At 48.3% G+C, this 13,805-nt stretch overlaps 1 protein-coding gene across 4 annotated transcripts in view; it reads right to left on the reverse strand.

Moving 5' to 3' along the window:
- bnc2 (basonuclin zinc finger protein 2) overlaps window positions 1-13,805 on the reverse strand; it is a 161,980-nt gene that overhangs the window by 137,613 nt on the left and 10,562 nt on the right. The window contains exon 2 of one of the 4 annotated variants that reach the window (XM_081724692.1): window positions 13,233-13,439. The exons of the other annotated variants lie outside the window; for them this stretch is intronic. The gene's annotated coding sequence lies outside the window, so the exon portion shown is untranslated. The remainder of the gene's footprint in view (window positions 1-13,232; window positions 13,440-13,805) is intronic. 4 annotated transcript variants of the gene reach the window in all.

Raw genomic sequence — 13,805 nt, forward strand, 5'->3', positions numbered from 1 at the left:
ATCTGATCTCAATCAGATCACATATTTTTGCAGGGGATCACCAGACAGGTTTCGGTCCTTCTGTCCTTTTTCTCTTTTTATTTGCTTATATTATTTTATTATTTTATTTAAAACCGTTAACTTTGCCAACTTCTGCTATTATAAACTGATTCCAGAGAAACAGACTCATTTAGTACCATCGTGTTTCTAAATACTGAATATTAAATGTCTCACTTTCCATTGTTTTGGAAGGATAAAAGTTGTGCTAAAAAGATTATGTCCAATTTATTGCAATTACTTTTATTGTAACTTTAATTAGTGGCTTGAGGAATTAGTAACTATGGGAATACGAGCTACTGCTGTACTAATTATCATCCACTGTTAAGTACAGACGTTGCTCTCCTGGTACTCATAACAAATCCAATTTTGGCACACTAGTCCTTCCTGATTAAAAAACATTCTCAGTATTAAGGCGGACAGGGTCATAAAGGTGGGGGGCGTCATAATTCAAATCAGGTGACAAGGATAGAGATCGTGGGGGTGGGGGATGGAGCCCCTCATTCATAGCGGCACACAGGAATGTATCTGGAAATGTCGCTGTCTCCATGAGAGACAAGGTCTGGTTAATAAGGAGTACTGGCAGGTCAGCGGGAGGCACATTAAAACACACTTTATTAAAGTGACCCGAGGTGTGCCTCAAGGTCCTGTTCTAGGAGCCCTGGGTTGTCCCTGGGGACGAGTCCAAAGGGGCAGCCCAGGACCTGGAATGCAGACAGGCAGTGAAGATGACAGCAAAAACAGCTCTACACAGGGGGAGAGGGGCAGCTCGGGGCAGCTCGGGGCAGCTGGGGGCAATGGAATTACCAATGCTTTGCTTGTTCTTCTGGCCAGGTGCTGTGAAACCACTTTTCCACCAAAAAAAAAAAAGATTCTTCACTTCTTTTTTATTCTTAATCTTCACAGTGACAGAACGCTTATGTAGTAAAATGAAAGAACATTAGTGAAGCAAAAAAAAATGCAGGAAAGTGTATTGAATGTTTTGTTTCATGTAAAAAAATGTAAAAAACCCTCCCCAGTGACCTCTGGTTGATTTCTCTGTCTGTGGGTTGTTGCCACACACCTCGGCTCTTTTATCCTGGCTCGCGAGCATATGGGCCCTTGGCTCGGGGAGGGTAATTAGTTTCCCTGCTTTTGTAAAAACTTCACCTACAGCTCCTCCGGTTTTTAAGGAACAAACAGAAAAAAGAAAAAAAACACTGGGCAGCACTTTACAGTCTGTCTTCCTCTGGGTTAATCTATCAAGCTTCCCCCTCTGAAAATCACGTTCGAGCTGCCAGGAATCCAAACGGAGCATTTCCTGACTGTCTCATCGGCTCGGCGGTCCCGTCAGCCTGCCGAGTTTGAGCCCCTCCCTGGGCCGCTGTCTCATGCTTCGTGCTGGGGACTTCCCCACTAAGACCTGCCAAGCATTTCTCAAATCACGCCTCCACAGCGAGCCAACCTCAGCGGACCCGGAGATAGCCGTCTCTGAAGTGGAGCACGTCACCCACATGCAAACTCGCACTCACGTGCAGACAGGGACGCAGAGACAGGCTGATGAGGTGGGACTCTTTCTCTATCATTAGACGGCAGTGATCTGGTGTTCGCTGCTGTCCCCTAACGACCCGCCCTGAAGGAGCTCCCGTCCTGGGGGATGGCGCTGTTGGTGTGTGCTTTAACTGAGGCTGTGCTGAGTGATTGCTGTAGGACCCTCACCACACATCCGCAGGGACCTTCCTTTGATACACAACTTCCTTGCAATACTGAGTCAAGGAAAAGAATCTCATTCTTGGCTTTTCCCTTTCTAATGTTTTTTCCTTTGTCTCTTGTCTCTCTCTCTCTCTCTCTCCCTCCCTCCCCTGTTTCTTTTCGAGTACAAAGACAGACAGGGCTTGTCCTGGCGTCCTGGACGGGTCCGTGGAGGAGAGGCGCATGTGTGAGAGGGCTAGGCGGCATGTCACGCCCCGATCAAGGCGCCTCTCCTCTGCTCCCGCTCTGCCTAAGCAGCGTTCAGGCACGCTGGGACTTCCAGCTGCAGGCGGCTTTAAACTCGCAGTCACCGACCCAATGGGCGGGAAGAAAATTCCCCCAGAAGAAAGCAGGGGGATTTCTTTTTCCACAGTATTTGTTATGGGAAAGGGAGTCAGAGCAGGGGACTGGTGTGGGTCTGTGCCGGACCCCTGGCCGAGCCATGTGGGCTGTTCAGGTGGTCCTGTGGTCATTACTAAGGGGTAGGATAGTGAAAGTCAACCCTGCGTCAACACGTTTCATCTTGCTTCCAACATTTCGAATGACAGGAGGAGTCCCTCTTAAGAAAACAGTGTGTCCGCTAAATCACACACACACACACACACACACACACACACACACACACACACACACACACACACACACATTCACTCGCGAAGATTGTGTTACATGTTCTCATAATGTTGCAACAGAACATGTGCTCTAAATGGAAGACTTGTAACATGCTCAGTCTCACCCTGTTTTGCCACTCTCTCACAGCATAGAGATTCAGAGACATTTTCACAGACTCCCCCCCCAGCCTCCCGACACACACTCATCCCAGCCCTGTCCTCCCCCGACACACACTCATCCAAGCCCTGTCCTCCCCCGACACACACTCATCCCAGCCCTGTCCTCTCCCGACACACACTCATCCCAGCCCTGTCCTCTCCCGACACACACTCATCCCAGCCCTGTCCTCCCCCGACACACACTCATCCCAGCCCTGTCCTCCCCCGACACACACTCACCCCAGCCCTGTCCTCCCCCGACACACACTCACCCCAGCCCTGTCCTCTCCCGACACACACTCATCCCAGCCCTGTCCTCTCCCGACACACACTCATCCCAGCCCTGTCCTCTCCCGACACACACTCATCCCAGCCCTGTCCTCCCCCGACACACACTCATCCCAGCCCTGTCCTCCCCCGACACACACTCACCCCAGCCCTGTCCTCTCCCGACACACACTCATCCCAGCCCTGTCCTCTCCCGACACACACTCATCCCAGCCCTGTCCTCCCCCGACACACACTCATCCCAGCCCTGTCCTCTCCCGACACACACTCATCCCAGCCCTGTCCTCTCCCGACACACACTCATCCCAGCCCTGTCCTCCCCCGACACACACTCATCCCAGCCCTGTCCTCCCCCGACACACACTCATCCCAGCCCTGTCCTCCCCCGACACACACTCACCCCAGCCCTGTCCTCCCCCGACACACACTCATCCCAGCCCTGTCCTCTCCCGACACACACTCATCCCAGCCCTGTCCTCCCCCGACACACACTCATCCCAGCCCTGTCCTCTCCCGACACACACTCATCCCAGCCCTGTCCTCTCCCGACACACACTCATCTAGAGTTTGGCAGAGAAGTGTGTGCTATCATCCAACTGAAATGTTTCTGATCCTCCTCAGCCTTGAGGACCGAGCAGACGAGGCTGAGCATACACAAACACACACACACACACACACACACACACACACACACACAGACACACTCAAATGCACACACACACACACACACATACACACACACTCACAGACACACACTGAAAGACACACTGCCGCTCCACACATACAAGTCAGTGTTACCCTGTACACACACACAGACACACACACAAACTCCCTCATACAAACACTCCTGCCCTGATACACACGCACACGCTAACCCTCCCTCCTCTTCACACACACACACACACACACACACACACACACACACACACACACACATACACACACACACACACACACATGTTCCAGAGAGAGGAGAGGGCTGAGTGGAGATGTCGCGGCCCAGCTACACAGTTCTCTTATCAGCACAATGTGGTTCTACTTTTCTAATCTCCATAATTTATTACAGTGGAAATAGAGGCAGGGGAAGCCTGCCATAGTCAATATTATGTCTGTACACTACAGTACACTACACAACACGACACTACACTATACGACACTACACTATATTACACTACACTACACTACACTATACTATACGACACTACACTATATTACGCTACACTACACTACACTACACTACACTATACTACACTACTCTACACTACACTATACTACACTACACTACACTATACTATATTACACTACACTACACTACACTACACTATACTACACTACACTACACTACACTGTACTACACTACTCTACACTACACTATATTACACTACACTACACTACACTATACTACACTACTCTACACTACACTATACTACACTACACTATATTACACTACACTACACTACACTATACTACACTACTCTACACTACACTACACTATACTACACTACTCTATACTACACTACACTACACTATATTACACTACACTACACTACACTACACTATACTACACTACTCTACACTACACTATACTACACTACACTACACTATATTACACTACACTACACTACACTACACTATACTACACTACTCTACACTACACTACACTATACTATACTATACGACACTACACTATATTACACTACACTACACTACACTACACTATATTACACTACACTATGCTATACTACACTACACTATACTACACTGTACTACACTACACTATACGACACTACACTATATTACACTACACTACACTACACTATATTACACTACACTATGCTATACTACACTACACTATACTACACTGTACTACACTATACTGTACTATAAAGAGAGACGGGGAAGCCAGCCATAGTCAATATTATGTCTGTACTACACTACACTATACTACACTACACTATACTACACTACTCTACACTACACTATACTACACTACACTACACTACACTACTCTACACTACACTACACTACACTACACTGTACTATAAAGAGAGGCAGGGGAAGCCAGCCATAGTCAATATTATGTCTTAGCTTTATGGGTGCTGCTGAAATGAACACCAGCATTCTGAAACAACCACACACACACACACACACACACACACACACACACACACGTATTGTACTGGAACTGCAGCAGCAGAACAGAGGAGCTAGAGATGAGGGTCGTATGTTACAGTATGTTACAGTAGCCTGTACTACACTACACTATACTATACTGTACTACACTACACTAAACAACACTACTATAATATACTACACTATGTTGTGTTATACTGTACTATGCTGTACTGTGTTGTGCTGTGCTACACTGTACTATGCCATACTACGCTGCATTACACTGCACTTCACTATACTGCACTGCACTATACTGCACTATACTACACTATACTACGCTATACTACACTATACTATACTGTATTGCACTGTATTTCACTTCACTACACTGCACTGTACTACCGTGTACTGTACTGTACTACACTATACTACACTGTACTACACCCTGTCTGGACACTTCCCGTCCAGCAGGGCACTCTATACTATATGGTGGATCTGTAGGCACTGCCATGACCCCTAGCCAGTCAACGACAAACCCCAAGGCCAAAACCACACAAGCGGCTCAGTGCCTGAGTCTTCCAAAAACAAGACACACACGTATGTGAGACACACAGGTATGTGAGACACACACTTATATGAGCCAGAGGAGTTAAAGTAGCTTCGTGCCCGGGTTCCCTCAAGCAGAGCAGTGTGAATGGCCCAAGCCTCTACGGTGGACTCTGAGACTAACATTGTCTCGCCCTCAGCCGGGGCAAGCTGACCTCCACAACAACTGGACTCCCAAAGTCCATACAGAAATGATTACAATATGTTCTAGTGCTCAATTAGGCATGGTAGCATTCCTCTAGATGTGTGTGTGTGTGTGTGTGTGTGTGTGTGTGTGTGTGTATGTGTGTGTGTACGTGTATATGTGTTTTTGTGTGTTTGTGTGTGTGTTTGTGTGAATTCACTCGTGGGTGGATATGAGTGTTTGCATGGGTGTGTATGTGTGTGTGTGTGTTTGTGCATTTGTTCTTGTGTGTGTGTGTGCGCATGTGTGTGTGTGCGTGTGTGTGTGTGTGTGTGTGTGTGTGTGTGTGTGTGTGTAGCATATGCAGGCATGTGGTCATGGATCTGCAGTCCTGTATGTTCACTACTCAGCACACAGTTTCCTCCAGATATTATGACTTCCATGCTTACGTTGGCCGAAGTGATGGAGACAGAACCGCAGCTCACTGAACAGAGCGGCTCAATGAACAGAGTGGCTCACTGAACACAGCGGCTCACTGAACACAGCGGCTCACCGGTCAGAGCCGCTCACTGGTCACAGCGGCTCACCGGTCAGAGCCGCTCACTGATCACAGCGGCTCACCGGTCAGAGATGGTCACTGAACAGAGATGGCAGCGTTCAGTTCCTGAAGCCTGTGGAGCTTTTAAAACGCGTGCAGCATGCAACATCCTGCATTCATTAGAAAAATACACACGAAAGAAGAAGGCAAGAAGCGTCAGGAGAGGAGAGAGGAAGAGGAGAGGAGAGGAAGAGTGATTTCTGGGACACCGTGAGCCGTGTGGAGAAACCACATTGTCCCTTAAGAGCACTGAAAGCATTACAGCCTCCATTTCTGTGAAGTACAGGGCATTTCTGTCAGGGTAATTGAAATTTTAACTCGGAGGGAAAAAAATAGGATTTGTTTCCCCCGGAACAACAGAAGAAAACATTTTCTGCTACATTTTTGTGTGCAGTTCTGTGGTGGGCAAATGGCAAACTAAATGAGAGAACCGAAGATAAAATAACTCCCACACCGTGGACCTCAAAAACAAGGCAGCGACTATCTGTGAATCGCCCTGCTTGTTGTGGCTGTCGGCCAATGGAAGCTATGCACCGAACGGACAACATCTGCAGGAGGCTAACGTTTCAGAGCATGCATGGTGCAGGGTGGTGTGTGTGTGTGTGTGTGTGTGTGTGTGTGTGTGTGTGTGTGTGTGTGTGTGTGTGTGTGTGTGTGTGTTGGAGGGGGTCGAGGTGAGAGAGGGGGACATTCCTAGCTGATGACAGACGTCACAGTTGCACACACACACACACACGGGAATGTGGGGTGGGGGGGCAACACCTGAACACCACAGATGAATAAGAGGGAAAGAGAGAAAAAGAAGAAGACCAAGAAAGATGAAAAAGTTCAGAGGACAAATCAAGAGAAACAGAATAAGATGGAGAGAGAGAGAGAGAGAGAGAGAGAGAGAGAGAGAGAGAAGACTAAAAGAAGACGGTGTCACTGCGGGGTTTGGTGGGCTTGGTCGGCCGTGCCGGGTTGAAGGTCGCCGTCTCTGTCAGCCGTTAGCTGGGTTCTCTTCATCACCCTTCATCACTGATCCTACATTGACTTTTGCCCCCTTTCTAGGCTCACACACTCCCCCGCACACCCCTCCGTGCTGGCCCCCCAGCCCCACGCACCGCCCCGAAGCCTGTGGCCTCCCTCGCCACCATCCCGGTTAACTCCAGCAATTCCTGTCATGCAGCTTGAAAATCACTGGAGGGGAGAAGATCGCCATAACAACCGCTGAAATGGTCCTGTGGAATGTGTCTAGTGGCACCGGAATAACCTGAATATGTGCTCCAGATGTGTCAGCTGTCAGAGACAAGCGTAAACATATCTGATGGACACTGTATGACCGGACGGCCCCTTGCTACACTCTGGGGAGGAGAGTCAGAGAGAGACAGAGAGAGAGAAAAGGACCAGAGCCAAGTGTGTGTGGTAGGAGTCACCCTGAGGACCCGTGCAGCCAGGCAGCCTGGTGGTGCCGGACCACTGGCTTCAACTGTTGCAGCATGTCCCTCCCTCCACCCAGCCTCCACCTACGCTCCCTCCCTCCTCCACCCACCCTCCAAGGGGCTCCCTCAACCTCCACGAATTTCCGTCTGGCACAGACCTGTGAGCTCCTGGGAGCAAGCTGAAATATGAACTGCAGGAAGGGACTCGGGGAAAGAGAGAGAGGGAGAGGGAGAGAGGGAGAGAGGGAAAGAGGGAGAGAGAGAGGGAAAAAGTGAGACAGAGAGGGAGGGAGAGAGATGGTGATAAAGAGAGAGAGAGAGAGAAAGAGAGAGAGAGACATCCAGAGGGAGGCGGTTCTGGCATATGTTGAAGAGTCAAAATGTGGTTGGCGGCCTCAAACATCCTACGGCACATGTACATGACACTGCTCAAAAACAAACAACACATACACACACACACATACACACACACACTATATCAGTACTGGAACCTACCCAGTGGCTGGATATATATGGAGCTGAAAACAGATCACTGTGGATTATGTGATCACATTGGATCCATTCGGGACATGGCTGAGAGGAGTGTGAACTCTGTCGACAGCTGAGGTCGGAGTGTGTGGACGTAAGTGTGTGTGCATGCCGGGGACTGAGCGAGGGGTTGTTAGATCTGTCTTATGTTGGAGGAACTGACAGCTCCTTGAGAAATGAACACACTAATCGCACATTCATAAACAAACACTGCATTATCTCTCTGTCTGTGTCTGCTTCTGCAGGTTGAGTGACTCTGACACACACACACACACACACACACACACACACTGCATACAGCATCGCCACAGCCAGTGGGTTTGGGTGTGTGTGTGTGTGTGTGTGTGTGTGTGTGTGTGTGTGTGTGTGTGTGTGTGTGTGTGTGTGTGTGTGTGTGATACAGACGTGTTTCCCACTCTACGAGTCTTTCAGTGCTGTAATTAAAGATTGTGATTATGACGTGAAGTCATTTAAGACGTCTGCTCTCATCATCACTCAGCTGCCTGGCAAGAAATCAACAGAACAGTGAGAAGGTGTATCACACACACACACACACACACACACCCACACACACTAAACACTGCCAAGTCCCTGTGATTCTTCAAACAGAGAGTGAATGTGGCAGGAAAGGTTCCAGAAGTGCCCTGACACCACACACCTCGTGTATCTCTGTTTCTACCGTGGGCGGGGTTACCCGGCATCTGGACCAATCAACATGCAGCCAGTTTACAGGAAGCAGATCAACCATGTTGAACATTGTCAATATTTCAGTGCTCCTACACACTCCTGATGAGAGGAGAACCAGCGTTGCCATGGTCAACAACCTCAGCAGAGAAACGTATCAGAACACACAGGGTACTACTGGTGGTATGGACTGGTACTACTGGTGGTATGGACTGGTACTACTGGTGGTATGGGCTGGCACTACTTGTGGTATGGGCTCGTACATTTTAATCTGTTTTGAATGCCCATCCTCAAAGATGCCCTGTTCTCTAGCCAATAAAGTGTAAATTAACTTAATTGTAGAGATGATTGTCTTAATTATAGCTCACACACTTAAGTTTTAAGCGCTAGAGTGAGCAGAGATCTGACTGCAACACTCACTCACAACTGCACATATCACAGGGAGGAGGAACAGGACATTCTTCTCTAACTATGTCAGCCAATCAGGTGTTCATTTCACCATCAGAAATGCATGAAGGTTCTGCACTCACAAACTCCGGTGCAGGTGTGTTCTGGCATCGGCACGTGCTGCCGGTTCCGTGAGTGGGACGTGATTCCGTTTCCAGTTAGAGCAGGAGGTGCGTAAACACCAGCACGGGAGCTCTGTGTTCGTTCACTTACACAGCTAGAGGAGCAGCACACAGCAGGGCTCTGGGCAAGCGTGCCAGCCTCACACTCCGGCACTGCCGGGACACACTTAGAGCCTGGACCGCTTGAGAGAAACTCGTGTGTGTGTGTGTGTGTGTGTGTGTGTGTGTGTGTGTGTGTGTGTGTGTGTGGTGTGTGTGTGTGTGTGTGTGTGTGTGTGTGTGTGTGTGTGTGGCATGGGGGGGGAGTTGGGGGACGTGTGTTGATACAGCACACATGTCTCTCTCTCTCTCTCTCTCTCTCTCTCTCTCTCTGATGATAGCAGAGGAATCTCTCTCTTTATCTGTCTCTCCTTTTCTCTTTCTGTCTCTTTCTTGCAATTTCTTTCTCTCTCTCCCTCTACCTCTCTCTTTAACACACACACACACACCCTTTTTGTATCTGTCTTTCTCACACACACTCTCTCTCTCACACACACATACACACACAAACACATGCAAAAACTCCCTCTCTCCCTCTCTCTCCCTCTCTCTGTCCTGAGTGCACCTCCTCACACCAGGGTGGTGGAGGGGGGGTGGAGCCCGTGCCGGTGGGCTCCAGGCACTGTTACTGTTTGCTCCGAGCAGGCAGCCTTCCTGGAACCTGCCGTGCTGCTCTGGAAACAGATGTGATGAGCTGTGATGTGGGTGCCGTGGCAACGGCTGGCCTCCATACACTCCGACAGCCCAAAGATGTGATGGAGGGCAGCTTGATACTTCTGTGCCACACCCACTCATGCTGGCCTGCTATTGGTGGAATAACTCCTCCCACCTTACCAGGGCAGAGTGAGCCATGACTACAAGGTATTTCAGGTGAGCACAGAAGCCTGGGAAGAGCAGACCGCTTTGAGGGCCTCGTTGGTGGTGAGCGTCCAACACAAACCCCTGTGCAGTCTGGATGTGTAGCTGAGCAGTTTCCCCTCCTCCAAAAGGTGCCTGACATTTTCATGGCCTCATAAAGTAGCCATGGGGCTTACTGCTGCAGTCACACACACACACACACACACACACACACACACACACACACACACACGCGCGCGCGCACGCACACACATGCACAAACACACACACACAAACACACACGTGCACACACACACATATGCACGTACACACACACACACACACACACACACACACACGGTGGCATTTACATGAGAAAACTTGAACACGGGACTTGCTGAGACGACATGGCTGGCTGCAGGAATCCTCTGGGATGTCGGCCAGTCAGTGAGCTGACACTCCGGGGAGGAGGGAGGAGCTCACGGGAGGAGCTCATGGGAGGAGGTGCCGAAGGTGCGCAGTGGCGGCAGGAGCTCACGCCAAGGCAACAGGACTCAGCTACTCTCACTGTCTCATCTTACACAGTGAAATGATCAGGTCGCTGAAAGCATCTAATTATGACTATTTATGAAAGGGTGCAGTAGCCTGTAATAACAGCCTGGCTTACGAGTGACACACACACACACACACACACACACACACACACACACACACACACACACACACACACACACACACACACACACACACACACAGACACGCATTTTCCTTAGAAATGTTTTGTTTCCCTTTCTCTCCAAGTCTGTGTAAGGTGTTATTGTGTGTGTGTGTGTGTGTATGTGTGTGTGTGTGTGTGTGTGTGTGTGTGTGTGTGTGTGTGTGTGTGTAAATGTAAGTTGTTCATTTGTTACCAAGCATTCGTTCATTGGTCCCTTTATGTGTAATAACAATCAGCCCTTTTAATAAATTAAATATGTTTATAAACTGTAGAGTAAGACTGTAAAATTAAAACAGCCTTCAGACATATTTGCACAATTAGGCATGTGCATGCTGGTATCACTGCGTGCGTCTATGTAGATCAGCATTAAGCTATGTGCTGGTATCAGTGTGTACCCTGCATGTACATGACTTTTTTTTTTCAGAGAGCTTCTTTCTAACTCTCAAAGCAAGTCTCAGTTCTGTTCTCACCTACAGAAAGTCACATATCCACACAGAGCCCAGGGCAAAGCACACACAATCCAACACAACCAAGCTACAAGCCATCACACACAGAACCTTGAAAACACAATCAGGCAAGCATGTTAAACACAAGCACTGCACACTCCAGATCCCTCTCACACTATCTCTGATGAAGTGCAGTGTGTGAAGTATAGTGTGTGAAGTGTAGTGAACTATCTCTGATGAAGTGTAGTGGGTGAAGTGTAGTGTGTGAAGTGTAGTGCACTATCTCTGATGAAGTGTAGTGTGTGAAGTATAGTGAACTATCTTTGAAGAAGTGTAGTGTGTGAAGTGTAGTGTGTGAAGTGTAGTGCACTATCTCTGATGAAGTGTAGTGTGTGAAGTGTAGTGAACTATCTCTGATGAAGTGTAGTGTGTGAAGTGTAGTGTGTGAAGTGTAGTGCACTATCTCTGATGAAGTGTAGTGTGTGATGTGTAATGCCCAAAGTGTAGTGCACTATCTGATAAATTGTAGTGTGTGAAGTGTAGTGTGTGGTGTAGTGCACTATCTCTGATGAAGTGTAGTGTGTGAAGTGTAGTGTGTGAAGTATAGTGAACTATCTCTGATGAAGTGTAGTGTGTGAAGTGTAGTGCACTATCTCTGATGAAGTGTAGTATGTGAAGTGTAGTGTGTGGTGTAGTGTACTATCTCTGATGAAGTGTAGTGTGTGAAGTGTAGTGTCTGAAGTGTAGTGCACTATCTCTGATGAAGTGTAGTGTGTGAAGTGTAATGCCTGAAGTGTAGTGCACTATCTCTGATGAAGTGTAGTGTGTGAAGTGTAGTGTGTGAAGTGTAATGCCTGAAGTGTAGTGCACTATCTCTGATGAAGTGTAGTGTGTGAAGTGTAGTGTGTGAAGTGTAGTGCACTATCTCTGATGAAGTGTAGTGTGTGAAGTGTAGTGTGTGAAGTGTAGTGCACTATCTCTGATGAAGTGTAGTGTATGAAGTGTAGTGTGTGAAGTATAGTGAACTATCTCTGATGAAGTGTAGTGTGTGAAGTGTAGTGCACTATCTCTGATGAAGTGTAGTGTGTGAAGTGTAGTGTGTGGTGTAGTGCACTATCTCTGATGAAGTGTAGTGTGTGAAGTGTAGTGTCTGAAGTGTAGTGCACTATCTCTGATGAAGTGTAGTGTGTGAAGTGTAGTGCACTATCTCTGATGAAGTGTAGTGTGTGAAGTGTAGTGTGTGAAGTGTAGTGTGTGGTGTAGTGTACTATCTCTGATGAAGTGTAGTGTGTGAAGTGTAGTGTCTGAAGTGTAGTGCACTATCTCTGATGAAGTGTAGTGTGTGAAGTGTAATGCCTGAAGTGTAGTGCACTATCTCTGATGAAGTGTAGTGTGTGAAGTGTAGTGTGTGAAGTGTAGTGCACTATCTCTGATGAAGTGTAGTGTGTGAAGTGTAGTGTGTGAAGTATAGTGAACTATCTCTGATGAAGTGTAGTGTGTGAAGTGTAGTGCACTATCTCTGATGAAGTGTAGTGTGTGAAGTGTAGTGTGTGGTGTAGTGCACTATCTCTGATGAAGTGTAGTGTGTGAAATGTAATGCCTGAAGTGTAGTGCACTATCTCTGATGAAGTGTAGTGTGTGAAGTGTAGTGCACTATCTCTGATGAAGTGTAGTGTGTGAAGTGTAGTATGTAAAGTATCTCTGATAGCCCCCCCAGGTACAGACCCTCTCTGCTGGACCTCTCCTTCCACACTCAAACAGTCCATTCCTCCTGTAGTGCCCTTTATGATTTGGGGAACGTTGTGTGCATTCGGCTCAGGGCCTGATGTATCTGCTGAAGTGACAAGGCTAACGTGTCTACTGGTGGCCTGCAAGGTCCGAGCAGAATAATGCACGCTGTTGTCTCCATAAATCTGGAAACACTCCAAATTCCTGTAGGGACAGAGGAGGGAGTGAGATCCATCCGTCACTGGAGATACTTCTGAACCTACTCATGGGCTGCCAAACGGGAATGCTGCGTGTGTGTGTGTGTGTGCGCGTGCGTGTGTGCGTGCGTGTGTGTGTGTGTGTGTGTGTGTGTGTGTGTGTGTGTGTGTGTGTGTGTGTGTGTGTGTGTGTGTGTGTGTGTGTGTGTGTGTGTGTGCGCACGTGCAGATCAAAACCGTTTCCTCTCTCCCTTGTGAGTTAGACCTCATAAGTCTGAGTGCCCCAGTTTAGCAGGCCTGCCTCTCGGTCATCACTGACCCTGCCCTCATCCTCACGCCCCTCCCAGCAGGTCTACAGATGCCCAGAGGTGCT

Source organism: Electrophorus electricus, chromosome 12 (genome assembly GCF_041902795.1).
Source record: "Electrophorus electricus isolate QZ-2024a chromosome 12, ASM4190279v1, whole genome shotgun sequence".
NCBI lineage: Eukaryota > Metazoa > Chordata > Actinopteri > Gymnotiformes > Gymnotidae > Electrophorus > Electrophorus electricus.